The 13887-nt window shown below is 39.5% G+C and overlaps 3 non-coding genes across 3 annotated transcripts; 2 read left to right on the top strand and 1 right to left on the bottom strand.

Moving 5' to 3' along the window:
• The first annotated feature begins 614 nt into the window (after positions 1–614).
• On the top strand, positions 615–686 carry Trnad-guc (transfer RNA aspartic acid (anticodon GUC)). Its single transcript has one exon. It is a non-coding gene; the product is annotated as a tRNA-Asp (tRNA).
• Positions 687–1768: 1082 nt separating this feature from the next.
• Positions 1769–1841, bottom strand: Trnaf-gaa (transfer RNA phenylalanine (anticodon GAA)). Its single transcript has one exon. It is a non-coding gene; the product is annotated as a tRNA-Phe (tRNA).
• A 1463-nt stretch (positions 1842–3304) lies between these two features.
• Positions 3305–3376, top strand: Trnad-guc (transfer RNA aspartic acid (anticodon GUC)). The gene has a single exon. It is a non-coding gene; the product is annotated as a tRNA-Asp (tRNA).
• Positions 3377–13887: the final 10511 nt, after the last annotated feature.

Genomic DNA, 13887 nt, shown 5'->3' with positions numbered 1-13887 from the left:
ATTCCTATTCGAAAATGTTTTGGTATTGCTTTTGGAATTCCTTTGCTGGAATTTATCAACGCATTATCAACGCATACTGTAATTCCTCCTGGAACTGCTCCAGATACTTCTCCAGCACTTTTTTCAGGAATTCCTCCATAGATTTCTCAAGGAATTTCAGCTGATATCCTAACAGAAATTTCTTCAAAGATTGCACGAATTATTTAATGCACCGTAAAACCTATCCATGTTTTACGGTTCTCATGTCATTTGACAGATCTCACACAAACAAGACACACAATTAGCCTGTGCAAAGACAAACATACCTTTTACTTTACGGATCTCGTTGCAGCCCTCGTTTTGCTCATATTACCTAACCTAATGGCTAACGACCTGAGAACTGTAAAACATTTTTGAGGTTAGGTTTCGTTGTGTAATGAAGAACTAGGTCAGCAAGTTTAGCAGATATTTAACCAAAAAAAATAAGTCTTCATTACCATTACAACACACCTATCCTCAAATAGTTTGATTTTGACAAACCTAACATGGGCAAGAAAAGGTGAGTACATAATACAGTTTTCACTCCAACAATGCCAAAAATGGAATAAAACTTCTTCATATTTAGTAGTCCGTAGTCCTCGATAGTATAGTGGTCAGTATCCCCGCCTGTCACGCGGGAGACCGGGGTTCAATTCCCCGTCGGGGAGAAATCTATATATTTTTGGTTCCTCTTTAATTCTGAGAATATATTAACGTAAACTTTAAAGTCGCATCTATTTCTGAAATCTGATAACCAGCCAAACCATGTAATTAAAATTATGAATAACTTTGATACAAACGGTCCCCCATCACTCAAACATTATGCTATCAAACGTAGCTGCTGAACAACAACCCAGCGATCGAAAACGCTGAAGCAAAAGCAACACAATCATCAAATGAAAGGGTGTGAAAAATGAGCGTATTTTGTCTCAATTTCGTCTGATTATAGTTTCGTGTGGCAAGCAGAAGAATTGGCGAAGCCATTAATTTTCAAAATGAAAAATTCGCTTTGGCCACACCCCTTTTGCTGTCGTTGTTGTCTTGGCGTTTTGTGTGTAGGTAATGCGTATTTTTCTTCTCCCGCATATTTTCGCATGTGTGCCACCACCGCCGCGGCGCGGTCGGTGATCCTATAGACGGCCGTTGGTTGTTTTGAAAGCAGCGAGGCAACCCTTTCTCACTTCGTCGTCGTTGGTTCGTCACACAGTAATGGAAGCCTGGTTAATCAAACTCGTAAATTTGAACCACCATGCAATAAATTTGCGCGCAACCCTTCTTTGTTTCTTCTAGTCGTCTACGTACGTCGTCGTGGTGGTGCGGCGATGTGACGGTGTGTTTTGCAGCGCTTTGGGTGGGAACAATAATATCCCCTTAAGGTGAAACATCAAGAAATCCCTTTGCAATTTTTCATACAAACGTTAGAGGCACAAATCTGACGAACAAATCATCGAACCAAGCCGCACTTGTTTTTCCTGGCTTTGCTCACTTGCAAAAAGAGGCAGCTTTTACAAATTGAGAGCATTTGTTTACGAATTTTCCAAATTGGTGCTCTTGAAAACGTGAGTAGGAGACTAAGTCAGCCATCGTGGCAGCCATGTTTGTATTCTCTGAAGTTTCTCCTTAATGATCGGCGTCACGACTTTTTGAATGTGCGCGTAAACGACATCGCAGGCAGATGAGCTGAAAAAAGTGGAATGATGGAGTCAGATGAAGACAGGATTCGTTGCTGAGCTGTATCAAAAAAGTTCAATGCCGAAACCCGGGATTGAACCGGGGACCTTTAGATCTTCAGTCTAACGCTCTCCCAACTGAGCTATTTCGGCTGCTCGTATTCATTTAAAAGTATTACCAAATGAGTGTGTAAGTGATATTTCCCTACGATATCAAATCAAGAATTTCGTCTCGAGAGTGCTGAATTTTATCTTATTTGATGAGTTCGTTCCTTATATCGTTGGGTGCATAAACGTTAATCAAACGCAATTTAATATCAAAATTCTTCATTACACCAACAAAGCTAGCCATGAAAATGTTTGACAATTCTCAGGTCATTTTGAAAGACCACCCACATGCACGAAAAAGACGGATAATATATTCTACTTTATCGATCTTATTGCCGTCCTTTTCATGCTCATGTCACATCTGTCAAAATGACCTGAGAGTTGTCAGTCATTTTGAGGTTAGGTTCGTTGGTGTAATAAAGAATGGACCAACCCTGACCAAATGTACCCTGTTCTTTATTACACCAACGAACTTAACCTCAAAACGACTGACAATTCTAAGGTCATTTTGACAGATGTAACATGAGCAATGCATTGAGCATGAAAAGGACGGCAACAAGATCGATAAAATAGAATATATAATCCGTCTTTTACGTGCATGTGTGTGGTCTGTCAAAATGACCTGAGAAGTGTCAGGCATTTTCATGGCTAGCTTTGTTGGTGTAATGAAGAATTAGGTATCCAACTAGCCATCCTTCCCCGCTTTCTCCTACACGATAGCTACAGCACTTTCAGTTTTCCTCCACAGAGTCGTCAACAGATTTCCCTCATCAAGCTGTCGTGTATCCACTTTGCCTAAACAAATCCAATAAAGATTTTGCAAATTGGCCGCTGCAGCCCGAATAAAACAAGCTATATGTACGTTACTACCACCAACATTGGCAAGCTATGTCCCCATCAAAACCATCAGAATATGGAAGCCTTTCGAATCCCCAAGATTACGACGAGGGTGACGCTTATTGATTTTCGCTGTCGTTGCATATTTCTGCGGTGTCGTTTGCGGGTGATGGCGCATCATCGTCTCATCCATTGCTGAAGGAAGGAACGTGTTTCCTGCATTTGAGAAGGCGCGGCATATAGTCAGTCAGCGGTTTTCTCATACGACAACGTTATGAAGCGTAAAAGTCGGAAACATGTTGACAGTGACGGCGACGACGACAATCGCCAACGTGAATGCGGCCCTGCCCTACAGATGGGAAGCACACGCGTGTGACTTCACGTCGCGCTCACAAATTGGACGTCGTCGACGGCGGATGCTGATATGGATTTGGTTCGTGCGAAAATGTTCGATAGAGAGCGAGAGGCAGTGCATGAAGCATATGTATCATCAAATAAAAAATTGTAGATCTTTTTGTTGTAAAAATCTCGATATTCACCGTCTTTTGTAGTGGTGCGGAGCTAGTCAGGCAAGATCACATTCATTGCAACAAGCTAACTGGGAATATCTCCAAAATTTTAAACTGAGTTCATCATTATCAAAAAATCATTACATTTCTAAATTTACATAGTCCTCGATAGTATAGTGGTCAGTATCCCCGCCTGTCACGCGGGAGACCGGGGTTCAATTCCCCGTCGGGGAGACGAGATGTTTTTTTTTAGTAACGTCTTTCGTCAGCATAATTATCATTGCATGCAATCATCATTGCATCATTGTCGGCTTCTCTTTTTTCTTACTGAACTCAAATCGTAAATCTGTTGTTTTACCGGAACTTCAGCATTTCTGTTTTGAAACATCTGAAATTCGGTAATTATATCCACGGTTTGCAAATTTCGGTAATGAAAATGCTGAACACGCATCAATATTTAAAGTTTATCGTACAAAATCGGTAAGCCCTAAAAGGTCTGTAAAATTATGAACCGAGTTTTCAGTAGGAACAAGTTAATACTGAGATCTCGGTTAAAAAAAAATCAAAACAAACGTGTACTACTGCCACTGGTAAATCCAATGAAAAAAGCGAACGGGAGTTGCTCAGCCGAATCATCGGAGTCCAGACACGCCAAGTCTTGGAACGGAAATCCTGCATATCATGGAAGGCCATGGCACTGCAGTGCTCATGGCAATTATGTCATAAGTATATCTCTCACATATTCAACTACACATACGGAGCGTTTTGTACGGTATGTCCACGCATCCCTCCACCCCTGTAGATTCAAGAATTGTTTCGATGCTTGATTTGACATTTAAAAGTTGAAGCATTCTTCATTACACAAACTAAGCCAGCCATGAAAATGCTTGACATTTCACAGATCATTTTGACAGACCACACACATGCACGAAAATGACGGATTATATATTCAACTTTATCGATCTTGTTGCCGTCCTTTTCATGCTCATGTTACATCTGTCAAAATGACCTGAAAATTGTCAGTTATTATGAGGTTAGGTTCGTTGGTGTAATGGTCCACTGCACGAATTCGTGCTGGCCTGCTTTCTCCCACAGGAAATTTGACGTTTGAGCGGTGCCGACACCGCTCAAACGTCAAATTTCGTGTGGGAGTAAGCAGGCCAGCACAAATTCGTGCAGTGGACCATAAATAATTTCCAAGAATCATCTTTGCGGCAAATACTGCGTAGTAGGCTTGGTCACTTTGACGCTTGTGTCATATCCTTGATATGCCATAAGCTTCAATATTGACAAGAAAAATAATCGAGCCTAATCTAACTTGATTATTTTCCAGGATGCTTTCTTGTACTGACTGCGTATGTATTAGATTAGATTAGATTAGATTAGAGGAAAGTTTAGCTTTCCTTCTAGGAATCTTCAGAGGTTTTTAAGGCATATCCCCAAGTAACCACAAGCATTATATCATTACATTAATTCAATCGTATTATAGTTTAGCTAATGCGAGATAACTTTTATTCTACACCTGTCAAGTAATAAAGCGTTTACTCTACATTATGAAAGCGTTGAAGCATTATAGGATTTTGACAGTTCGGTATAGTTCTATAGGGACGTTGTTTAATGCTTCATTGCATTACCATGTTAAAAGCTTTATAGCAATCAATAATGCATGGATTTATTACTTTATATATGCCTTTACTGATGCTTTCATGGTTGTAAACAGAAAAAAAACCTCAGTTCGAAAAAAAAATCAGTAAAACATTTTTAGAAACACAACCATTCAAAAGAAAAGAAAAACAAAGCCATATTTTCATGGATTGCTGCGTAGAACTTGGATTATTATGCTCAGATGTTGCTGTTTGAAAATTTATATTGCGCATGGTTTTTTTGGTTTCTGTTTGGGACTTGAAGACAATCAGATGCTGAGGGAACAAAAATTATGTGGGGTTGAGATATTGGTTTCCTTATTTAACATAGGGCCCCAATTCTTAAAAGAAATGATAGAAGTGAGCACGTATGAAAACAATAAGAACAGAATCAACACAGACTAATTTATACCTTTATATTATCTTCGTTTGTGGAATCAATCGGTTCTGTAGTCGCTTGTTTTCGAATGGATTTGGGACAGTAAGAAAACTGATGGCATTCAGACAACTTTTTAGAGCTGCTGAAAACACAACTCAATAAAGCACGAGCTGAGTATACGTTACTTTATGTTGCACATTTTTCCAGATGCAAAATACATGGTAGTCGTAGCACAGCGTTAGCGCGTCCGAGTTTCATCGCGGTCCAGTTTCAGCAGTCTAGGTTCAATTCCCGAAATAGAATAAAAAATATCAGTGTGAGAGTATCGGAACAGGTATGAGAAGATAAAAATAGACAGAAAAATGAAAAAATACTTTTTTTCTTTTGTTGGCATGATGCCCTAAGTATGCATTCCTTACTATTTCATTGCATTAGCTATATGGTACAAGCATTTTATATGCTTTAGCAATCGCCACAGTAAAGCTTGCTTTAAATCAACAATAGTAGCGCCACTTTCGACTTTAAACCTACTTTAATGGAACCTATATGACAAAACAACTTTATATCGCATGTCATATAATATACTATAAAGTGAAATTAATGCTGTATATCCAGCGTCATGGTTACTTGGGTCTTCAGACAATCCCGCATAGATTTCATTAGAAATCCCATCAGGAATTTTTAGAACAGTCCTCCAGTATTTTTTAGAGAAATTTTTGGAAGAAATTCAGAAAATCTATGAATGGATTATCAAAATTACTCCTGCACGAGTGTGTGAAGGAACCGCAGTCAAGCTCGCAGATTTTAATTTACACAAAAGGCAATTTACACGGAAAAAATACACGGTAATGAATATTTAATGGGTTCCGGACTGTACAAAGAAAATTTAATGGTTTTTCAAGAGGATTTTCTGAAAAGTTTCATTGAAGAATTCATGAAGAAATTTCTTTATACTGGAACTTCTAAAAAAACATAACCTTGTTGTCAAGTGATAAAAACTTGTTGATTTTACACAACATTCCATATTTTGAAGCTGCTTTTCGTATTATATTAACTAAATTTCAATGAGCATATTGACTGCTCATTGAAATTTAGTTCTCGTCAACCATCACCCCAAGATATTTTACAACATTAACTTGCTCAACAACTTCGCCGTGGATTCATAAGGTGTCAACATGTCCATTCCTTATTTTGTTTGTAATCAACATATACTTTGTTTTTTTGACATTTAATTTCAGTTTCTTCATCTTCAGCTACGAAAAGTGAGTTTTTTTCTACGTGTTGTATAAAATACAACAGCGCGATTGCTCGAGGGTTAATATCATTAATATACAAAATAAAAAGTATTGGTCCTAGCACGCTACCTTGTGAAACCACTAAGTCAACGTATTCAGATTCTTGTCCTCGATAGATAGTTACCTGTGTCCTCATTGATAAATAACTTTTGAACCAGTCAATAACCTTACCACCAATTCCTATATTATGTAGATTATACTAATTAACTTGTTTCAGTCTATGGTTCCGAATGCCTTTTTCAAATCTAAGAATATGGCTAAAACTACTTTTCTATCTTCTAAAGCATATTTTCACTTGAAAAGCAACGAATTTAATGCAGTTTCGCAAAAATGATGTTTTCTAAAGCCAGACTGTTCTGGCAACAGAATATCATGATTGTTGAGAAAAGACATTAACTCCTCCTTGACTATGAGCTCAATAACTTTTTTATATAATGTTTACTGGCCTTCTATCTTCAGGGTTTTGTGAATTTGGCACTTTTGGTAGTGGCACCACTATAGACTTCATCCAGCTTGAGGGAAATTCTCCTTTACTCAGGGACATATAAATCAAATCGAGAAATACGTGTTTGTTTGCTTCGAATGCATCAATCATTACTGTCGTATTAAAGTTATTGATTCCTCCACATTGTTGCAAGTTATATACGTTTTTTTTTCAAACGGGTCATATCAACTGGCTCGAATACTGATCATCTGCTATTTGAACTTAAACTTTCTGTATTCTTGGCATCATTCAAATTAGACTCTGGTATGCTGTTGTGAATCTGCTTAACGCTGTCAATAACTTATCAGCTTTTGCTTTGTTATCAAGATCATCGTCAATATTGAAAAATCGAGCTCCTATGTCAGTATTTTAGCTGGATTCATTAATCTCTTCAAGGATTTCCACAGTTTTTTTTTTTTTGAGTTGTTACTACACCCTCTCATCTCTTGTTGAACCGCCGACTTCTTAGCATCCCGAATGGCATAAACATAGCTATTTCTTTTTATCTAATAATTGTCCCAATCTGATTGATTTCGCGTTGATCTAAATTTCAAATGAGCTTCATGCCGGAGTATCTTCAAAGACTTTAAAGAACTTGTGTACCATGGTGCTGTGTCTGTAACAACAATCTCTTTTTCTTCAACCATACTATTCACAGTAGACTCTATTGCTTCTGATAGCTTTTCCGCTGAACTGTCAGTACCACGGCATTGGTGAAAATCCCTCGTTTTCCAACGAAGCTCAGTCTGAAGACGAGACCTTGAATACTTTTTCCAACATTTTTTTTTATCCTATGCGCTATTACTTCCTTTGACGAATTTTCCATTACGAGTCCTATAGTTGCATGGTCATATATTTTATCAAGTGGCAATTCAATTACATTCAATTTATCGCTATTACTAAAAACTAGATCAATCATTGTGCTACTTCTATGATTCACTCTCGTTGGAAAGTTTACTCTTTGACACAACGAAACTGAGTACATAAGATTTTTCAACTCATGTCTATCTACGTTATCTAGCCAATTGATATTACAGTCACCAATGATTGTGACTATACCATCGTTTTCTAACACTCTGGGTAACCATTCGTCTTCAAGGCACTTTAAAAATGTTGAACCACTAGCATTGGGTGAATGATAAAGTCCACCATACATACCTATCATAACGCCACCAGATATACAGTGCGAGAAATTAGTATAAAGGCAGAACCGTTTTCCATACAAAATAATCATGTTTAGGGATCAGAATCTCTTTTTATAGTGATTCGATTGTTATGGAATTTTGTCTGCAACCTTAAAATAACTAGAATTTTGGCTGGAAATATAAATCATCATCCATGAAAACGTTTATATCGACTTTTCAGATTCAAATAAATATAAAGACACTTATTTCCATATAAAAACACAGGATATGCTTTACGTGTTAAAAGCACCATCAGACGATCTGAACGTAATACCTTTTTTCACAAGTGTCGGATCACTTTGCTTTCAGGAAACTTTCAAATGTTTATGTAACTTCTTACCTAAGCTTTTTTAAAAGAACTAACTAGTGAAGTGTAACCATTCAGATTAAGCTTATGCCACCCATTTAGGGAAATTTTGGAACATTTCGTAGTGCCCAATGAATAGGATAAGGTCTAGTGTTTTCTTGATCCGCGTATTTTTGAATGCAACACCGGAGAATAGGTGGAAAGTGTTATTTCATGCTATATTTTACGTATTCAGCAAGATTTTTGAAGAAATGTTCTAGTGTCGTGTTCACGGTCGTGTTAGATTTTCAAGATATATTTTGTGCTTTGTTACGTGACGATAATCGTAGACTTGAACTGTGAAAATTCGGCTGCTGAAAAATGGTTTCCTGCTTGAGGCTGTGCGGATGAATTAATTTTCCTTTTGTCATTTATAAACTGAGCTACAGGACACGAAATACGCGTTTCGGATGAATGTCTGAATTGAAGATCAAGCATCGGTGTTCAAGTTATACAAATAAAACCAGTTATCAATATTCAGCCACTGGACGTCCGTCCCTGAAGCAGGGAAATCGCTCCTCAAGCGCATCTAACGATGGACCTTTCAAATTTGGTGAGAATGTTTCATGCTTCTTCTATTACTTGTTCTATTTTTAATACCCTCTATTGTTATACAACTACATATAAGTTGAAAATTCGCTATTTTCAACATCCTTTCATCTATTGGAAGCTGCTTCAGTTCTTTCTAAGTTGATGAAGGGATTTATAAATGCTTGCAAGGACTTGGCCAGGTGTGTGGAGCTGAGTATGTCTATGGCATTGTAGATAGTAGCGAAATCACCTATGTCAATGGATATATTCAACTTTGCAACTCCATCCAAGATTTGTGCAAGTATTCATGCTATGCTATGCTATGCTGGCGGAGAAGGATGAACCACGAGCTCGCTGCACTCTACGGTGAACCCAGCATCCAGAAAGTGGCTAAAGCTGGACGGATACGGTGGGCAGGGCATGTTGCAAGAATGCTGGACAACAACCCTGCAAAGTTGGTGTTTGCTAACCATCCGGTTGGTACAAGAAGGCGTGGGGCGCAGAGAGCACGATGGGCGGACCAGGTGGAGCGTGATCAGGCGAGCGTTGGGCGTGACCGACGTTGGAGAGCTGCAGCTACAAATCGAATATTATGGCGGCAAATTGCTGATTCAGTACCTACCATGAATTTGATGTTAAACAAATAAATGAAAATGAATGAATATTGCAAAAATCTTTGGAGGTGTTCCTTCAGGAATTTTCATTGGAATCCCTAAAGCAATTCCTGAACAAATCTCTGGTGGACTTCTTGAAGTAATGCCTGCACTAACTTCGGAAGAAATCCTCGGAAAATGTCTTAATGTAACCAAAGGAAGAATTTATGAACGAATTTTCGAAAGAATTATCCTGAAAAAAATTCTTGAGAAACCCTTGGAGATATTTGCGAAGGATTTCCTAAGCGAATCGCTAGTAGAATTTCTTAATTATTCTTTGGCAGAATTTCAGGAATAACATGAATTGTTGAATTATTTTTGAAGGTATATCTGAATGTCAATTTCTTGATTTTGCTTTGGCTGACCAAGCCATGTGGGAAATTACACTGTTGAAAATGCTTTGACATCCATGTGCACAACAGAACATGTGCTCGATGAACAAATTGAGATTTGAAATTATGAAAAGAAATCCACGTACTCCGGTGTTCGAGTCTCACCGGAGTACGTGTGGAGCAGCATAACTTAGTAATCAAAGGAAAATACTTTGGTCCTTATTACATTTCACACCTTGTTGAAAGTGATAGGTCTCGGTTTTAGGTGTGGCCGAGATAGATCTTGAAACAAGGACAAATGGATTAGTATCCTTTTATTCGGATTAGTATCCTTTTATTCGGTGTTCACTAGTTTGAAACAGTAAGGACTAGGGTTCCGATGCATGGTCAATATCGGTATCATTTCTTGACTTTATCGTTAGGAGATCCGGTTTTGACTGAAAAAGGAGCGTGTTCAAAGCGAAACCTATCAATCAGAATCCTCCATTGCAATTAAGTTGAAAATGGCTACTGTAACAAAACCGAATACTTTATAACTTCTCAATGGCAATAAAGTAATACGACATGCACTATACAAAGGACACGGGATATACTACAATAGATCAAATTTAGGTCGCAGTGGTTTGTGTTCCGAACAGAGAGAAAAAAGCCATGTAAGTTTTTCTTGGAGAAGTAATTCATTGGACGAATTCATGGGGAAATTCGTAACACAATTCTGGAGGAGTTTCTGAAGCAATCCATGGAAGATGGAAGGAACCTTTAAAAGCAATCTAATGAAGACTTTCTGGAAGAAACTCTGTTACCGTTTGTAACTATAAGTCTGTCTGTTTGTGTTAATTTGTATATTCTAATTGTAAAAAATATATATTGCATGTTTCCGTGTTATTTATTTAAAACAAAAATTAGCCTAATGCCATAAAAATACCCTTATACATAGTCATACAAATTCACCACACTACAATAAAAAGCACCAACAATCACATAATTCAGTGAAAAAGGAAAAATTAAAAGGTGTAAAGGAAAAAGGATAAGATTGCTATTGAACGATAGGGGGATTAGGAAGCTTTGAAGGAATGAGTCTATTTCTCGAGAAGACCTCATTTAAAACAGTCGTTGGACACACTGAAAAAGTATAGTGTAAAGTTGATAACAGGTGTAAAGTTAAGGAAAACCTTCAAAAGCTAAAACGTGGAGAATCAAATGTGGAAAAGTTCAGTGAGGAAGTGGAAGATTTTAAGAAAGCTAAGGTGAAATTTTACCCGAACTATGCGTACCCGTTAGTTTTAACCCTGAATCCGCTTTTGCCCGGTGTTACGGATACAGCCAGTGACCCGGAGTTCCCGAGCGTGCTGAGGTGGCCCACATAGCTCGGCCGACGCGATATACCGTCGGGCTCGCTGAGAGCCCCGCCACCGTGAAGCTCCAGAACGAATAGGGTAGTGGACATAACCTTCGTTCCGCGAGCCGAAATATGCAGGGATAAAGACAAAGGCCTCTTGACGGACGGACGTAAAGGTGATCGAAAGGTGGATGAAGCACTTCGATCAGCACCAGAATGGCGTGGAGAACGTAGGCACGGGAACCCACAACAACGGAGGAAATGACGACGCCAGTGCAGCGGAGGACGGAAATGAACCAACTCCCACGCTGAGGGAAGTTAAGGACGCCATTCACCAGCTCAAAATCAACAAAGCAGCTGGTAAAGATGGTATCGCAGCTGAACTCATCAAGATGGGCCCAGAAAAGTTGACCACCTGTCTGCATCGGCTGATAGTCAGTATCTGGGAAATCGAACAGCTACCGGAGGAGTGGAAGGAAGGGGTGATCTGCCCCATTCACAAGAAAGGCGACCATTTGGAATGTGAGAACTTCAGGGCGATCCTAGGGGCGATCACTATTTTGAATTCTGCCTACAAAGTGCTATTCCAGATCATCTTCCGTCGTTTGTCATCAGTTCGTGGGAAGTTATCAAGCCGGCTTCATCGACGGCCGGTCGACAACGGACCAGATCTTTACGCTACGGCAAATCCTCCAGAAATGCCGTGAATACCAGGTCCCGACGCATCACCTGTTCATCGACTTCAAAGCGGCATACGACAGTATCGAACGCGCAGAGCTGTGGAGAATCATGGACGAAAACGGCTTTCCTGGGAAGCTGACTAGACTGATTACAGCAATGATGGACGGTGTGCTAAACTGCGTAAGGGTTTCGGGTGAACTATCCAGTTCATTCGAATCTCGCCGCGGACTTCGACAAGGCGATGGACTCTCATGCCTACTCTTCAACATCGCTCTGGTAGGTGTGACGCGACGAGCCGGGCTCAACAGCCGGGGAACGATTTTCACAAAATCCGGTCAATTTTGTGCTTTTCGGACGACATGGACATTATTGCAAGAACATTTGGAACGGTGGCAGAGCTATACACCCTCCTGAAACGCGAAGCAGCAAAGGTCGGACTGGTGGTGAATGCCTCAAAAACAAAGTACATGGTGGTAGGCGGAACCGAACACGACCGGATCCGTCTGGGTAGTAGGTAGTAGTGTTACGATAGACGGGGATACCTTCGAGGTGGTGGAAGAATTCGTCTACCTCGGATCCTTACTGATGGATGACAACAACGTGAGCCGTAAAATTCGGAGGCGCATCATCAGCGGAAGTCGGGCCTACTACGAGCTCCAGAAGAAACTGCGGTCGAAAAAGATTCACCCACGCACCAAATGCGCCATGTACAAAACGCTAATAAGACCGGTAATCCTCTACGGGCACGAGACATGGACAATGCTCGAGGAGGACCTGCAAGCACTCGGAGTTTTCGAGCGACGCGTGCTAAGAACGATCTTCGGCGGTGTGCAGGAAAACAGTGTGTGGCGGAGAAGGATGAACCACGAGCTCGCTGCACTTTACGGCGAACCCAGCATCCAGAAGGTGGCCAAAGCCGGAAGGATACGGTGGGCAGAGCATGTTGCAAGAATGAAGGACAACAACCCAGCAAAGCTGGTGTTTACTAGCGGTTGGTACAAGAAGGCGTGGAGCGCAGAGAGCACGATGGGCGGACCAGGTGGAGCGTGACTTGGTGAGCATTTGGGCGCGACCGAGGATGGAGAGCGGCAGCCACGAACCGTGTATTATGGAGAAATATTGTTGATTCAGTTTTATCTTGAATTTGATGTAATACTAAATAATGAAAAATGATAAAGATACCAAAGTCTACACCCATCAAATTGTTTGTCATGATAGTTCTCAAAACTGATGAAGTAGTTTTACAACAAACCGTTAATTAGAAAAATAAGTGATAAATTGACTTGATTGAATTGATATTTTTTATTAATAGGTAAATGCCAAAACTTACTTTGACGATAATGATCGATCCTCTAGCGTACCACGCTACCTCAACTGTTGTCCACTGTTGCTTGATATAAAGCAACAATGTTTTATCAGTGCGTTAAGAAGCTGTAGGCAAGGAAAACTCCTGGTTTTAATTTGTTGCCCGTACCAATTAGTACATTGTAACATGTTTTTCCTCTAATCTATAGTATATATCTTTCAAAGTTCTGTTAAGTTTTAAGTAAGTGGTTCTCCTAAAGCACATTATACAAACACATTTTGCACAGATCATGCTACTAAATATTGAGTGGAAAATAGTCTCATTATGGTGTATAGAATAATCCACATATCAAAGAAATTTAAAGCAACAAAAACACTAGGGGGATTCACTTAACAGCGTAAACTGATTAAACTGATTAAAGGTCGCGATCACCAAGGCAATCTTTGATTATTTCATTCGCAAAATCATGAAACATTTCAAATAAGCAGAAAATCATGACTTACGCAGCAATTTATTCTGTTTGGTGAGTACCCCTACTATAAAAAGAAAACAAAGTTTTGTGTGTAAAGAGA

The sequence above is a fragment of the Aedes albopictus genome, chromosome 3 (assembly GCF_035046485.1).
Source record: "Aedes albopictus strain Foshan chromosome 3, AalbF5, whole genome shotgun sequence".
NCBI lineage: Eukaryota > Metazoa > Arthropoda > Insecta > Diptera > Culicidae > Aedes > Aedes albopictus.
The sequence above is the reverse complement of the archived record's forward strand: the minus strand, read 5'-3'. Positions and strand labels throughout refer to the sequence as shown.